Source organism: Protopterus annectens, chromosome 7.part0, assembly GCF_019279795.1.
Source record: "Protopterus annectens isolate FY-2018-M chromosome 7.part0, PAN1.0, whole genome shotgun sequence".
Classification (NCBI taxonomy): domain Eukaryota; kingdom Metazoa; phylum Chordata; order Ceratodontiformes; family Protopteridae; genus Protopterus; species Protopterus annectens.
Window position 1 is genome coordinate 1582880271 of NC_056739.1, and position 16526 is coordinate 1582896796.

The 16526-nt window shown below is 38.5% G+C and overlaps 1 protein-coding gene across 2 annotated transcripts in view; it reads right to left on the reverse strand.

Annotated features, from left to right (window-relative positions):
• The window catches only part of FAM120A (family with sequence similarity 120A), a 3065969-nt gene that overhangs the window by 3048538 nt on the left and 905 nt on the right, over positions 1-16526 (reverse strand). The gene's annotated exons all lie outside the window — the stretch shown is intronic.

The window sequence follows — 16526 nt, forward strand, 5'->3', positions numbered from 1 at the left end:
ATATTTGTGAAACACATCTGAACAAGAAAATGTGGAAATACTGGACTTTGTGAAACTTGTAGAGGGCACTCAATCATATGCCCTACTTCATGTCATTAGTGTTTGGAAAAACGCTCAAGAAGGCCAAGAAGAGTCCGAAAGACAAGTAAAACCTTTTTTTTTCTTAATAGTACTATTTAAATAGTGCATGATTTTCTCTGCACACTATAAAGTAGTTTTTTGTTGTTTTTAAGTGTAGTGGGGATACTAATGTTAATAGGTGCTCCTGATTTTTCTTTTTCTGTATTCCCTCTCCTTGTTCAGTTTTAAGAAGTGTAGGCACTGCATTGTAAAAAATCTGGTTAAGAAAGAATGACAAATTAGTAAGCTTCTTCTCCTTCTTGCACTGGGGAATGACTTGGTTAAGGCAATTAGCTTAATCTAGTAACAAGTGTTAAAAAAAGCAAGTAAAGGAAAAAGAATATTCAACATTACACAGCTTATTTTCCTAGTAAACAATTTTGTGTCTGGTTCTCTTGTTTCTAGCAGACACACACACACATATATATATATATTGATAGAGAGAAATAGCTTGGAGAAAATACTTTCTGAAAGCAAGTGTCTTACCAGCTGACAGAGTTATAAAGATAAGAATTTCAGACAGCACTTGATAGAACCACAGGCTGTACACCATGCATCTTAGCATACATAGCCTGTCTTTTAGGTTACCTCACGTCTGTCTGTGGCTGCCAATTTGGAACATTTGTTTCTATTAGGAGGATAAAACTTCAATGTTTGAAGATGTACACAGTTTTGTGTGTTATTATTGAGTTAATAGGTTTAGTGGGGTGTTGGGGGTGTGTTTGCATTTTTATTTGAGGATTTTCAATAAAACAAAGTTTCGTAAGATGCGACATAGGCTCGAATGGAGATGGCAAGAAGCTGTATGAAAGATTAACCTGCCAAACAGTACATGCATGTAACACAAAAGCTGGAACTAGATATTTAACAAAAAAATCTGTTACACATAAAAGGTGGGAATAATAATTCCTCATGAAAATTATGTTTTCTGTAATGTCTTTAAATGTTAACAGTCTCACAGACAAATACAAAAAAAAGAAAGAGTTGTGAACTATATAAAAAATGCAGAGTGCAAATAGCTATGCTACAGGAGACGCACTTTAAAAGAACGGAACATCTGAATTTGATAAAGAAAGGTTTTCAGGGTGGTTATTCAAAGGAATACCTGGGGCAAAGGAAGAGAGAAGTACTTGGCATGTATTTACATTCCACTGAAAACTGCTATAAAGGAAATTTAAGAAAATGCTGGGAGAAATAATCAGCTTTCTGCAAGGAATATTACTTATAGGTGGGGACTAGAATTTGATTTGCAATAGTGAATATTTGTCTGGGAAGCCCAGAAGGGAAAATATAACAAAGGAGGGTAGATTTTTTAAAGAAATATATGAAAATATTTGGCATGGAAGATGTGAATTCAATACTGGGAGTTCAGAGTGAATTTACCTATTACTCCCCAGGATACAAAATCTGGGCTAGGCTAGACAGAATTTACATTTTACAGGAACATGTGCATTTAACCGAAGGTCTTGATAAGCACCCAATAACTACTTCAAATCATGCGCCAATAACAACTAAAATAAAAACACAGGGCAATGAAATAAAAGTGAGACACTGACATTTTCCCGGCTATCTGTTGAAAAGAGAGGAATTTACGGACTGGGTAGTGGAGATTATTTAGCAGCTATTACAGAAGATATATTTTCAGAAGACATTTCTAGCTAGGGAGTGGGATAAAATTAAAGTGGATATTAAAATTGGATGGAAATAACAAAAAGGGAGATATGATTAAGAAGTAACCAGAATTATTTAGAGGAACTGTCAAATGTTTAAGTATTGAAATAGGGGGAATCTAACAGAAGAGCAGCAACTGCAGAATCCTAAAAAGAAAATAAGGCATTACTTTGATAACACGCATGACTTTAGAAAAACTACTGTGATTATAAAGTATTTACTGCTAAAACAATGGCAAAAGTGATACCAAAATTGATAGATATGGATCAATGTGGTTTTGTGGAGGGGAGGCAAGCATTTGACAATATTAACAGAACACCGATGATCCAGAGGGGAAGCAGAAAGTAAGAAAATACCACTGTTGTTTATGGGTCTTGATTCAGAGAGAGCATCTGACAAGAAAGAGCAGAGCAACGGAAGCATTTGCATTCACTTATAAAATTATAAGGTCAATTAGGTGGACATATGAAGGACCAGAGGCGAAAAATGAAGTGGGTGGGGTCCTCTCCGATAACTTCTGCTTGAGCAGAGGAACCAGGCAGGGGTGTCATCGCTCCCCTTTGTTACTTGCATTATATTTAGAACCACTGATAAAGAAAATAAGGGACTCAGAAATTCAAGGATAAAATGGATACGGAAGTCAAGAAAAGCTGGCTCTATTTGCAGACGAAGATATTTTATACATGACAACGCCAGAAAGGGACATGGTAGTCAAGAAAAGCTCTCTCTATTTGCAGATGACATTTTATACATGACAATACCAGAAAGGGACATTACAGTATTGTGGAATATTCTGAGACAGTTTCAAATCTTTTTGGAATACAAAATTAATGAAGCTAAAACAAAGGCAATAGCGGTAAATTATGTGCCCACACACAAATTTGTTCAGCAATATCCATATTTATGGAGACATGAAAAAAATAAAGCATTTAGGTGTATGGATTAAAAATGATTCTGATGTGGCAGCTAAGGGTATGTGGGAAAAGACTAAAAAAATAATACAAAAACTGAGGAAATGGATGCTCTGTTACATGTACATCAACATTAATCAACAGGTTAAAATGTTTTTAGTCCCTTTAGTCTTATACAAAAGGTCAGGCATATTATCAACCAGAGGAGAAGTTGTGAATATGAAATATTAAAGAGCTGAAGGATTTTATTGGGAGAGGAAGACAGCACGAGTCAAGTGGGATAATCTTAATTCTTCCAATAGAATAAAGCAAATTGGTATTACCAGATCTGAAGGGGTATTTCAAAGCAACACAATTAAGGCTCTTATCCACAGCACAAACAGAAAACTATATCTAAGTGGAAACAGATGATGAAACATGGGGGAAGCTCAAGAAGCAAAGGAGAGATTGGGATTTTGGATGCAGACCTTTAAGGAGAACAATTATAACACAGATTATTATATTCATAAAGTAGCAGAAAGTATTCCAAGAACTTATCCAACACAGGAATGGAGAAAGGAAATTCTGTTGATAGAGAACACTGCAATTAGGGATACAGACAATAAGCAAGGTGGGGCTTGAATTTATAGGGGAAACTGGCAAAGGAACCAAGGTATTGTTGCCTTCCATGTCGAAGATTGATAGAGTAAAGAGAAAGAAATAGGGGGTCCTAAACAAAAGACCAGTACTGCAGGAGTTTTCAGCAGAATCTAAAACAAAAGTTCGGGTTAAGAAGGGAATAATTAGTACAGCATAAAAAAATATTGCATGATAACTATAAAACTTAATCAGAGGTAGTTAGAAAGGACTGGGAAGGGATTGGATAAGCAATTCACAAAGAAACAATGGGGGATATATGCTTGTCTCCGAAATATGCAACGAAGTCTAGAAAATTACAATCTTTGAAGTATTTACATAGGTATTTTTATAACCCAAGTAGACTCCAATAATTTTTCCTCAAGTAGACAGAAAATGTTGGAGGTGTGATGAGGAAGAAAGAGGTAAATGGGAACATATTTTCTGGAAGTATAATGAGTTGGCACACTTTAGAGAGCCCCTGCAGATTGTTCTGTCAGATACTGGGTGAGCAAATTGGTGTAACTAAGAAAATTACTTTTTGAGCTACGATACAGAATCAGAACTGGCTAGACAGAGTAAAACCTTGTTGAGTCTGATTATGATGGCTGCCAAAAAAGTAATTACTACAACATGGAAATCAAAGTCTACAACTTTATTAGACGTAGATATATAGATAGTAAATATAAAACAACTGAAATTGGGATAATTAAAAAAGGGTAAAGGCAAACTACCTAGAAAAAATTGTAATTGTGGGATCAATACATTCAGAGGAGGAACGAGGTTTAAAAGAAGGCAGGATTTGAATGAGCGATGTAATGTTTGACTGACAATGACTGCATATGTTATAAGTGATGTGTGTAATGTTTGCAGCTACAGTTGTGGCAGCAAGGCATGTAATGTAAAATGTATGCAACTGAAATTGTGTCGGTATTGTTTATTTTCGTCTATGTCATATGTGACAATTTAATAAAAATGTTTCTTGCTTAAAAAAAAAAAAACAGAATGAAAATGTGTAGTAGTATACACAATGCAGTAAATATGTAAATTCCAATGAGACTTAAAATGTGATAGGAGCAAAACACATTTTTATGGATAAACAGGCATTATTGCCTGTGAGTAAGCTATGCAATGAGAAATGGGGGTCTACAGGCAAAGAGAGAGAAGGATAATATGGTCAGAGGTATGACACTGGCATATGACATTCTAGAGACAAGATTTTAACTGGAATTTGGCAAAAAAAAAAAGACATTTATTTTGCATACAGAGAGTTTGGGGCCTAGTAATGAGAAGCACTCATCTGTGCAGCCGGGAATTGTTCTAGAGCTTATGAGTCTGGTGCTACAGTGTGATCACGATGGGTGCTCCCTAACAGAGGAAAAAGCAAGACTTCATAGAAGTTTGAGCAGATGTGAGCCAGTCTGGTCATCAGCTTGACTGGGAGATTAAATATCATTTTAGCTTTCCCTATGTACATGCAATACAAAAGAAAATGTAAATTTGAATATGGTCAAGTGCTCATGCAAAGGAGTTAAGAACCTTTTGACAAAATGATCAGAGAAACAAGCATTGTTGCAGTTATTAATACTGATGGTCCTGTCTAGAAAACAGTCTGATATATTTTGTTTTAGGACCATGAGTTTTCACTTTCCTTTCATACATTTAACTGCTGCTATAAAATTGGATGCATTTGCTAAAAAAGTGAATTATAGTTTTAACTAATAACATGGGTGCTGGAGGGACATAAAAAAATAGGATGCAAGTGAGAGGAACACATCTGCTTGTCCATGATTGGGGGAGGCGTCTCAGCTCACTGGACCTGAGGCACCTGCTGCACTGCAGATTTCCTCTCCTACAAGAAGAAGCCTAGTGTGCATACACTAAAGCAGTGTGTCACTTGACCAGGAGAATTAGCAAGTGTGACAGCATGAAGGTGCCTAATGGCAAGCAGCTGATAGTGTGTCATGCAAAACACCTGGGGTGGGAAGCTTAACAAAACACTTCTCTAGTAGATGGTTGCACCACTGCCAGCACCTAACATGGGAACAAATGAGCTACAGAATTCTCCCCTCTGGCAGGAACAAATGAGTTATCTTGGCCATCTAAAGAGGAAGCTTGATGGTTGCTGTGGGGGACAAAAAAAATTTAAAGGAGGTGAACTGTAGTTATGACTGTACAACTGTTCATAAGGAACTTGGGTACTTGCGTATTATCGCAACCACATTCGGAACTGCAGAAGCGGTTTGCTTTCTAGCTGTTCTGTGGCTGAAAATGTGGTCACCCTGTTTTGGGAACTGGAGTGTGTCAATGAAGTGTCAGTAACTCCTGAGAAAGCAGATTAGGAAATGAAAAGAACGGAAAGCAAGCCGCTTCTGCAGTGCTGAATGTGGTTGGCCAGAAAAAGTATGTTCAGTCCTGTCTGTATCGCATCAAAAAACAATGACGTACTTCTTGCACTTTAATCCATTAACTGAGAGAATAGAGTTCCATTACTTTCCTAAACTACATCACAATTTCACAGCGTACTCTCACTTCTAGCATTTTACTCCTTTGTCCCCAATTCCTGTGTGTTTACCCAATCTCAGACAAACATGCTTAGTAACGTCACAAAACACCACGACTCCTTCCTCAATAACATAAATAATGGATTGGGAGAATGCGTGATCTTTCAATGAGTTTGCAAAACGGTGCACCCAATTACAATTGGGAAACGGACCCCTAAATACCAGGAGGACCAAAGCATCAAAAATAACCCAGTGCAGCATGTGCTGGGCATATGTGCTGCAAAGTGACCCAAAACAACATAAATAAACAGCACAAGACCGCCCGTGATCTGTCCTTTCTACAGCTAAAATGAAGGATGCAGCCCAAGGCTGGCAAAGTTAAAACAGCTTTCATTCTCGAAAGCCACAAGGAGGGTGCTGAAGGTTAAGTACTGTATGCACCGGTCTCGGACTGTTTATAACTTGCCTTTAATGCTGCTGTTTAGATTCTCTTCTCTTTTCCAGGAAACTGGAAAGTTCTGCTCAGCTTTTAGGAAAGAGTTAAAAGGGAAAGTCCATCCTGGCAGCAAGAAAGGAAGGGTACTTTGACCGCGCATTCTCTGAATCACTTTATTTTATTGAGATACGAATAACATAACTGCGACAATGCGTGGTTGCGATAATACGCAATAACTGCAACTAATTTAATAAGCTTGATTACAATCAATAAGAATGTTTATAAGGGAACATCTTTGGACATATGGCATATGACTTTTCTGGAAGAAACTAAAAGGAAAGTGCTTGGCAAATTTTTTTTTTTTTTTTTTTTTTTTTTTTTTTTAAGTGAGAATAAGAGACGTCTTCAAATTCAAGGAAAAATTACTAGATTTTGACTGAACTAAACTGATGACTACTAGATTATCTCTGTAGGGAGCCCATTCATCTCTGAGGGTCTGTTAGCAATCCTATCAGAGGGGGCACCGTTTCAGCACAAGGATGAAAAAGGAGGACTGGGTGACAATTATGTAAAAAGATAAATATGGTCTAAATATATGTAAAAATCTGCTTCTGGATGCCAGTTTTGCCTTTCAATTTGTACTCCAAGACAATAAAGAAAGGACGTTTGATATTAAATATTGAAAACAGATGTGATTAACCTTCTAAAAATCAGAAAACAGAGTCCATGCGTTGGGATACGCTCGCTCGTCTGTTGGTTAAACCAATACACATTCTACACAGTCAAGTCAATCTCTTCATAATCAAGGACTTGTGCACAGCAGGTCTGTCAACAACTACAATTCTTGTAAATTCATATTCAATACAGTAGTATTGCTTAACTGCTCGTCTTAACCCCTGCTGCATCCTTCTCCTTTTGCTTTCGATCCTACCAGTGTCTTATCTAATGAATCCTGGTTTTGGATAATGCAGCCAAAGTGCACTATAAAAATTCCAGTAAACAGTTGGGGTTTAAAGTACGGACTGATTTGATCTTTTTGCAACCCACAGCACTCAAAAGCTTTCTCCAACACCATAGTTCAAAAGTATAATTTTTTCTTGGCACAGCCTCAATTATCCAACTATCTCAAGCACATGTTACTACTGGGAAAACATTAGCTTTGATTATATGCATCTTTGTTGACAATAGATGTCTTTGATCTATGTGCATTAGGTTTCTTTTCAAGAAGCAAGAGTCTTAAGTTCATGACTGCAATCACCACTGGCACACAGATAAAAATGTACCTGCTTTTGATCTCCAGTAAAGTCCAATGGGGTGAGGTTACCCCTTTTCAGTGGAGGTGTGAGAGAAAAGTTCCAAGGTATTCAAATACACAGCTTGACAGCAATTACAAACACAAAGAAAGCAAAGTCAATTACACAGTTTTACAGCAGGTTCAAAATAACTTTCAATGAAAGTTCTTGTACAATGAGTAGAATTAATCAAGTTGCAAAACAAAACAAACTGCCACTAATTTACTACAACATGAGAAATAACCAAGCAGTGAGTAAACAAAACAGTAAAAGGTTATCAAAATAGAACGTAGTACTATTTTATGCAGCTCATTATTTTTCAAGTTAAGCTGGTAATGGAAATGAAAGACTAATAGCCACAAGTTCTAAAGATGAAGTCTGAAGTGAGATCTGAAAGTCACAATGTTATCAATTGGTCTGAGGATGGGTAGAAGCTTATTCACTAGTAGTGCATCACCATTCAAATTATGAAATTTCTGCTTTTAATTTACGTATTGTTTTTGGATGGCAGATTCCCAGCTCTGCAAACAGGAAAATAAAAACTATCACTACTTCCACTTCTTCCCCATCTATCTGCAAACAGCTGACTGGGTCAGATGATACAGCTTTATTTTTTGATGTTGCAGAAAGCCAAATTTTGCACTTCCTACATTTAACTTCACTAATTATCAGATTCTCTCTCAGTGAGAGCCATAAAGTATCTGACTCATCTAACCCAACACTTCCCATGATGTACCCAGCATATAAATTAAATATGTACAGTAACAATATAGTGGATATAAAAAGTGTACACACCCCTGTTAAAATGCCAGGTTTTTGTGATATAAAAAAATGAGACCACAGTAAGATCACTTCAAAACTCTTCTCATCTTTAATATGACCTACAACCTGTACAATTCAACTGAAAAAAAAAATCTGTTAGGGAAACAAATATAAAAAACGTACAATAAGCTGGTTGCATAAGTGTGCACACCCGAACGATGCCATTCATTAACGGTTAGATAATTAAGGTAACCTGATATCTCCATTTCTATAAGAACAATGTTGTGGGTCACATACTCAGATGCTTTAAAGCAATCAAAGCAGAAATACATAATTTGCTGGAGCTACTTTGCATTCTACCCAGTTGATGTTTGCAAATTTGATCTCTGGTGGTTCTCCTCCTCCTAAAAACAGCCTGCACACACCTGGCAATTCTCAGTCCATTTACTGCTGGAAATCTATTTTGCAAGACCTTCAGCTTTACTTTGCTAACATGTCAAAACATGAGCAATCATTCAATATCTGGAAAACGTTTTAGTGCTCTTGGATTTTTTTTTTTGTAACACAAAACTAACACTACCTTTGCCCTTTATCACATCTATTTTTACGCAAACGCTTTCCAGCCATCCGTCCTCAACCCCTTTTCCCATTTTGCACATGGGGTCGGGGGTAACTACCACAGTGACAATCAACTTGAGCCAAGGTTTACACCGCCGGGTGGCTAGCCCTGCCATAGTAGTTCATTCGCCCCACTCACTCATGCACACACACACACCTACGGCCAGTTTAAATGTCCAATCCACGTACTGCAGGTCTTTGGACTGTGGGAAGAAACCCATGTGATCGCAGGGAAGGCATGCAGACTCTGCACTTTCACCCAAACGCTTTCCCTCACTGCAATATTTCTTGATAAGATTACGGATCTTTGCCATTCCATTATCTTCAACTTCTGTACACTGTTTAAATATGCCTTCTTTCTCTTCTTGTTCGTCCCCAAAATTCTGCTTTCTATTTTGACACATTTTTCTTTCCCACTGCCTTCTGTTCGCCTCTCCATGTTCTCTCCTAAAGCCACCATTTTGCATTCTTAATCTTTTTTTCTATTTGGAATAATTTCTGTCCATAGCTCACAAAAAGGTGCTTTATCCAACGACTCAAATCCCTTGCACCTCTTCAACTCCACAAAATATTTATTCTGACTACTACTGAACTTGTGTAAAGTTGGTCTGGATGCTTTGCTCAATGTAATCCTAAACTTTGCAATACGAAGTTCATGTTCCAAGCCGTAGTTAGCTACAGGTCTTCTTAACTGCACAGAGCTCTTCCATCTCTGACTGCAAAGTATATAATCAATCAATCGATCTGATTCCGGTATTGACCCCCTTGTAATGTGTGTAAAGCCATTTCTTACTCTGTTAAAAAAAAGTGTTTACCATGACAATCGAATTATTTGGTAGAAGTCTACAATACCAGTCTTTGTCTCACCTTATTTCACATGCCAAGGCCAAAACTAACCATTATTCCAGCTGTATTCATGAGTACCAATTTTTGCACTCCAGTCACCTATGATGAATGCAGCATCTCTCTTCTCCCCAGACAGTGCTGCAGATTCTCATAAACAGGCAGACTTCCTCCACTTCCACATGTGTAACTACAGTATAAACTTCTTACTGTAATGCTTAATTTATTAATCTTATAGTCAGACTGACATATAGCATTTTATGTAAAACCAGGCACCAATTTTGACACTCTTTTTATTAAGAATAAGAGAGTTATCCCATTTAGTTTGCAAGATTCTTAAGAGTAATGCTACTCAACGCCAGAAGTCTAAACCTCAAGATGCACAGAAACCTGGTTCAGGGCTCCCGAGAGCACCCCAGCACTACCAGGTTATACCTCATACCATGCTTTTCGGCCCCAAAACTTGGACCGACCCACAAAAGGAGGGGGAGTATCGATATTCATCAAAGATACCCACACCTCCAGGTTGGTGGCAAAGCACGAAGCGTCAGAGACTATCCATGTGCAACTAACAGTGGGTAAAACTGCCTTCCAGTTTATAGCCTGCTACAGACCACCCTCCCAAACCCAGGAACCCCACTCGGCCTTTCTGAGAACACTGGAAAATATGAAGGTCTCTCCAAACACCATTATATTGGGCGACTTCAACTACCCAAACATAGACTGGGAGCATTACTCTAGCTCCAACACCCTAGCCCAAAGGTTCCTAGAATTTATAAACTCAAATGCTATGGAACAACTTGTTACCACTCCCACAAGAGGGGAAAACATACTGGACCTTATCACCAACATGGGGACTCTATGCTCCAGACAAGAAGTGTATCCATCACTGGTAAGATCAGACCATAAACTAATCTCACTGGATATTCACATCCCGATCCAACCCCCTGCCCAGAAAACCACAGTGAAAAACTTCTCTAAAGCAAATTTCACACTCCTCAAAACCGAGGTGGAATCCTTCAAAGCCCACAGGCCTGTGGAAAATACAGCCCAGACCGCAGAATCCTTTATAAACGCATTCTATGAACACCTTCAGGAATGCATGGATCATGCGATCCCAAATAAAACCAAGACCCAATCCTCCAAAGGCAGACGTCCTGTCTGGTGGACCCCAGCCATAAACAAACTATACAATAGAAGGAGGAAGCTACTAAATGATAGAGCAAAATACCAAAAAGGGAAGGCATCACTGATCAGTATTAGCAAAAAACTACGGGCACACATAAAATTGTCTAAGGCCAGCTTCGAGAGAAAAATTGCACAGAACACTAAGGATAATCACAAGGCTTTCTTTAGTTATGTTAGGAACCTGGGTGGTAATTACCAGATATGCTCAGAATTAGTCAAAAATGACAAAAAATACACCGAACCCACAGACATTGCCAACATCCTAGCTGACAGGTTCAGCGCAAACTTCTCCCCCCCCACCAAAAGGGCAAATATCTATCCCAGCAGAGTGCTGCCCCCCTGACATCTCAGATGCTCAGGTAAGAGCCGCCTCTCCAAAGCAAAAAACACAGCATCAATGGGACCAGACGGTGTCCCGGCTGCGCCCTACATGAACTCCAAGAAGAGCAAAACCCAAACATAAAACTACTGTTCAATCTCAGTCTTACTACAGGATATGTGCCCAAAGAGTGGCGTACAGCAACAGTGGTCCCTCTCCATAAAGGTGGTGCCTCAACGGATCCTGGAAACTATCGCCCCATAAGCCTGACTAGCTTGGTCTGCAAAGCTATGGAAAGGATCATCATGGACCTCATAAATAAAGATATTGGGGACCTACAAACACTGGATCCTACTCAGTTCGGCTTTGTTAAGGGCAGATCCTGCCTCTTAAACCTGGTTGATTTCTTTGAAACAGTCACCAAGGCCATTGACAAGGGGAAGGTGGTCCACACAGCCTACCTGGACCTCGCAAAAGCCTTCGATACAATACCCCACTCGGGCATTATAGATAAGCTCACCATCTTAAATATAAACCCCTATGTCACTACATGGATTGCAAATTGGCTCAAGGACAGAACCCACATGGTTAGAATTGCTGGAGCCATGTCAGACTCCAAACCAGTTACAAGTGCTGTCTCACAAGGCTCAGTCCTGGGACCTCTCTTGTTCGGTATATATTTCTCGGAGGTACAGGCCAACACGGAAGGACTGTGGCTGACCAAGTTCACAGATGACTGCAAACTGGGCGCCATAATCGACTCTCCAGCCGACACAAGCATCCTCCAAAAGGGCCTCATAGAAACAGACAACTGGTGCCAGAGCCATGGCCTCAAGCTAAATGCCAAAAAGTGTAGAGTCATCCCCTTTGGCAAAAACAAAGTGCCCACAAATTACCACATAGGTGGTAATCCATTAAGTACAGAAGAAGTAATTAGGGACCTGGGGACCCAAGTTGATAGCAATCTCTCAAAACCACGTGGCCAAAGTGGTTAGAAAAACATTTTATATAGCCCACCTAATCATGAAGGGATTCACATCTAGATCAGGGGACGTCATCGTGCCTCTTTACTCATCCCTCATCAGGCCCATAATTGAGTACAATGCCCCTTTTGGGATGTACCTTACCAGACACCTGCAGCAACTGGAAAGACCCCAAAAGTACCTCACCAAGAGGATCAAAATGCTCAAACAGATGCCATATGCTGCCCGGTTAAAGAAACTCCAGCTCTACTCAGTGGCATACCGCCTGTTCAGAGGCGATCTGTGCCTGACGTATAAAGCCATGTCCAACCCGGAATTAATGGACATGCTGCACCTCAGAAAATCCAAATCCCATCGAGCTACGCGCTCGAGAGACTTTAACCTCAGCACTGAAATAAATAGGACATGCTGGAGGGACAGATTCATAACCCAGAGGCTCCCTTCACTCTGGAATAAAATCCCAGTCCAGGTTAGGCAGAGTCCCTCATTGACTCTCTTCAAGAGGAATCTTGATGAGTGGATGGGAGATCATAGGTTTACCCCGGGTATCACTTCTGTGTCACTGTTAGACAGAGGCACAGTATACTAACCTCGAAAAAGGGCATAGCAAAATAAATTTAAAATGGGTGGCGAAAGCCAAACACATTCTGGCTAGGCTTATAAATGCCCTAGGGCAGATAGGTTCATACTAGGCTATTAGACCATTCTAAATGAACTGTACTTTCCACGATGACCATGCTTATTCTTCTCATATTTTCCTTAACCACATAAAGTTTACATTAGTTCATAATGCTAACTTTCCAAGTTTTAGTACTGTACAGTTCTCTGTAGCAATGGACTTTCATCTCTGAGTACATCAGTGGACAGATATCCTATTGGATTTAATCCAGCCATATCACAACCTCTAGCACTACCCATATTTTTCCTCTGCTCTTCTTTAGCAGTATGCTAAACACCTTCGGACCAGAAAGCCTCCTCTTACAGTATCATTTCAACATATCTCTGCTTGCTTTTTCCCCTACAAGTCTTTCTTAGTGAGAACCAGAGAGAAAGATCATTAACTTCTGCATATTCTAAACTGTTCTCCCTACTATGATCTATCCATTGTGTGTGGTCCTACACAGTATAGCTCCTAGCTTCATTGATATATATATATATATATATATATGCCTCTTCACCACAACCAGGCAACGTTCATTGATATATATATGCCTCTTCACCACAACCAGGTAACGGTCTAGAAGGGACCAATACATAGAAGTGAAAAAAAAAGAAAATAGGGGAGCAAACGCATGAAATACGCTGGCACTAAGGTAAATGTTAACTGAAAACGATAAGCAGTACATGTATTTAAACTAATTATGAATGTACTTCCAAGAATCATATGCTCTGGAGACACCTCCAGGGACGAGTCCTGAGCTGGTTACAACCTGAAAAGGAACCTCAAGCAATTTCTTGAACTTCTTGAAGAATAAAAACAAATACAAGATACTATAACTTAACAGGAGACACTTAATCTGATTAAATTGACTAGATAAGTACAGTGTGGAAGAGATGACTTCAAACACTTTGAAAGGGGCCAGGGTGTGGATTTTTAGTAGCAAGTTGTTTTCTGGACACATGCCAGGTATTGGATTTCCTGTATGATGACAAAGGACTTGTAGGGTAGATGGAATGAAGCCCCAACCGTATTGTCAAGGATAAAGATTATGCAGTGAATGAAACCAGAAAAAAAAATTGTTGCAGTTGGCTCTCTGCATCATAACAGGATAAATTTCAACAAAATGGGGGGAAGGGAAGCATTTCTGAAAGACAGTTATAGATAGAAGCCTTACAACAACCTAAATACAAAAGCATTAAACGTAAGATTTTAGCAGCACAATATACAACTAGGATTAGATTAGGTGCGGTGGAGATGGAGCATCAGTGACATTTCAAAAGGAAGAAAAATACTACTACTACTTGAATAGTACGTTACACAATTTACTACAAGACTGTATCCAGCTCTTAAAGGTGTTCAATTACAATTTATTTACATTAAGTAATACTGAACAATTACATGCAAAGTTAATATGTTAAGGACATGGGATCTCACAGTTGTCAGGGTAAAAACACATACATCTCTGTATCGTACTAGTGAGTGGGTCTGTATAAAAATGTGGTAAAGTTTGTCAATGCTGTACACAAGACTAATATTTAAACTTCAAGATTGTTACAATAACTACATCCAGAATATCATCACTGTACTGAATTACGTTTAATAATTTGAGTGGATTCAACTATAAATGTTGTTTTCAATGGTTTATTAAAGACAAACATATTTCTAATCAATGTTATATAACACAATATTACTGTGTAAAAAGAAAAAAATAGTCAATCATTCTACTTCAAGTTACACACACTCTTTAATGGCACTAAGACAATTCAATATTTAGACACTTGGGCAATGGTCACAGTAGCATATTTTACATACACTGCATTGTGTGCATAACAGTTTGCAGGCACGAGCTTAACATTAAAATTCTGAAAAAACAGCCACTCAAAACACCAACTGGGTGAAATAACTGTCAACTACAAATGATAACACCACTACTGCAAATGCCCACGACCTGTTTGATATTTATATGCTATAATGTTTAAGGTGTTTACCTCACTAACACAAGATTTGATTCTCGCCTTTCAAAGGGAAATTGGCTAGGCTTAAAATGGTCCAACAAGGGGCAGTTAGCCTAGGACTTGCCTATGAACCTATAAACCTACAATAAACCATAACATCTTAAATGTTATTTCACAAGGACGTTGAAATACTACCCTTTCTTAAGAAACCAGACTGCATTAAAAAGGATACTAAACGCTACTTTGCACTTCTGTCAAGTCTTCGGATCAATGGTGGTAGCATTAATCATTCAAAATACTGACATAAAAATGGAATATGAGCACACAAGGACTCAAAAGTGCAAGATTCTAATCTAAACACTCCCAAGTCATGCCAAGCTCAGCTTTTGAAATGCACAAAAGCAAAGGAACAAAAACGAGGGTCTAGTCCTCAAAGGAAGTGTAAAGTTGATACAACTTCAGAAACAATGTATTTTATTCACCCAATGACCTTCACAGTTCCATCATGTGGTGTCATATTCTACAAGAATGAAGGCGGAACCTTCAACTTACTGGGCTGAAAAAGAAAACGTGTCACGTGCTTAAACTCCAATGATCCCCAAAGAATAAAAAAGCAGGAAAGCAAAAAGTTGATAAAAATGCCCAATGTTGGTGATAACACGCAAACACTCCATACTTATTTACAAACTAAAGAAATACAGTGGAACAACATATTGCTGAGAAAATACATCAGAAGTTAAATTAGAAAAAGTATATGCAATCAGGCAGACAACATACGGAGAATTCGCCACCTGACTTCTACAATATTAAGCCCATTATTAAGACACACTGTAAAGTTAGATTTCTGCAATATGACGACACGTGTTTACGTGCAAATAAGTACACTTCAGCAAATATAACAGACTAAAACAAGATTCCTCACTACTTTGTTTTAGTGCGTGTCAGACTACTAAATAATGTAAAACTATTACAAACCTACACCACCTTACATCAAGGCACTCTACACGTCCTAAAGTCAAAAACAACATCGGATGCAGTTTTGATTTCCATCGTATGTCACAAAGCGATGCACTTACAATTATACTTTCTATCGAACTTTATGCTCCCAAATCTACCTAAACAAAACTTAAAGTAACTCAAAGTAACAAACTCCACATCAACTGTATGGAGCAACACATACAACAGATAATTTCGTACTTTTCCAAGTCCTCACGACAATAATATACACCTTGACAGAATCATTAATATCGTTATTTTTGGCATATTTAACTAGACATAATATAAACTACACACGTTAGCGTGCTTCCTAATATATTCGATGTTTCATTAACAAACATCTCCACCATGGGTGCTATAAAATCAGCTAAATATCGCCATTACTTTACCACACAAGATAAGCTCCTTAACTTTGTATCACATTCACAAGTGGGGGCAGCACCATGGAGAACAGCAGTCGCGCAAAATGCATTAAAAACTATCGCAGCAAATCCATCCTCACTCTCAAGATAATGCAATAAATTCTAGTTACAACACTACAATTGAAATGACAAATTCATAAACATGCACAGAGTGCAAGCAACAACAGTACTTGCTAGAATGACAGCCATCAAAGTTGAATGGATCAGGCCCTGCAGCAGTGGCACCTGTG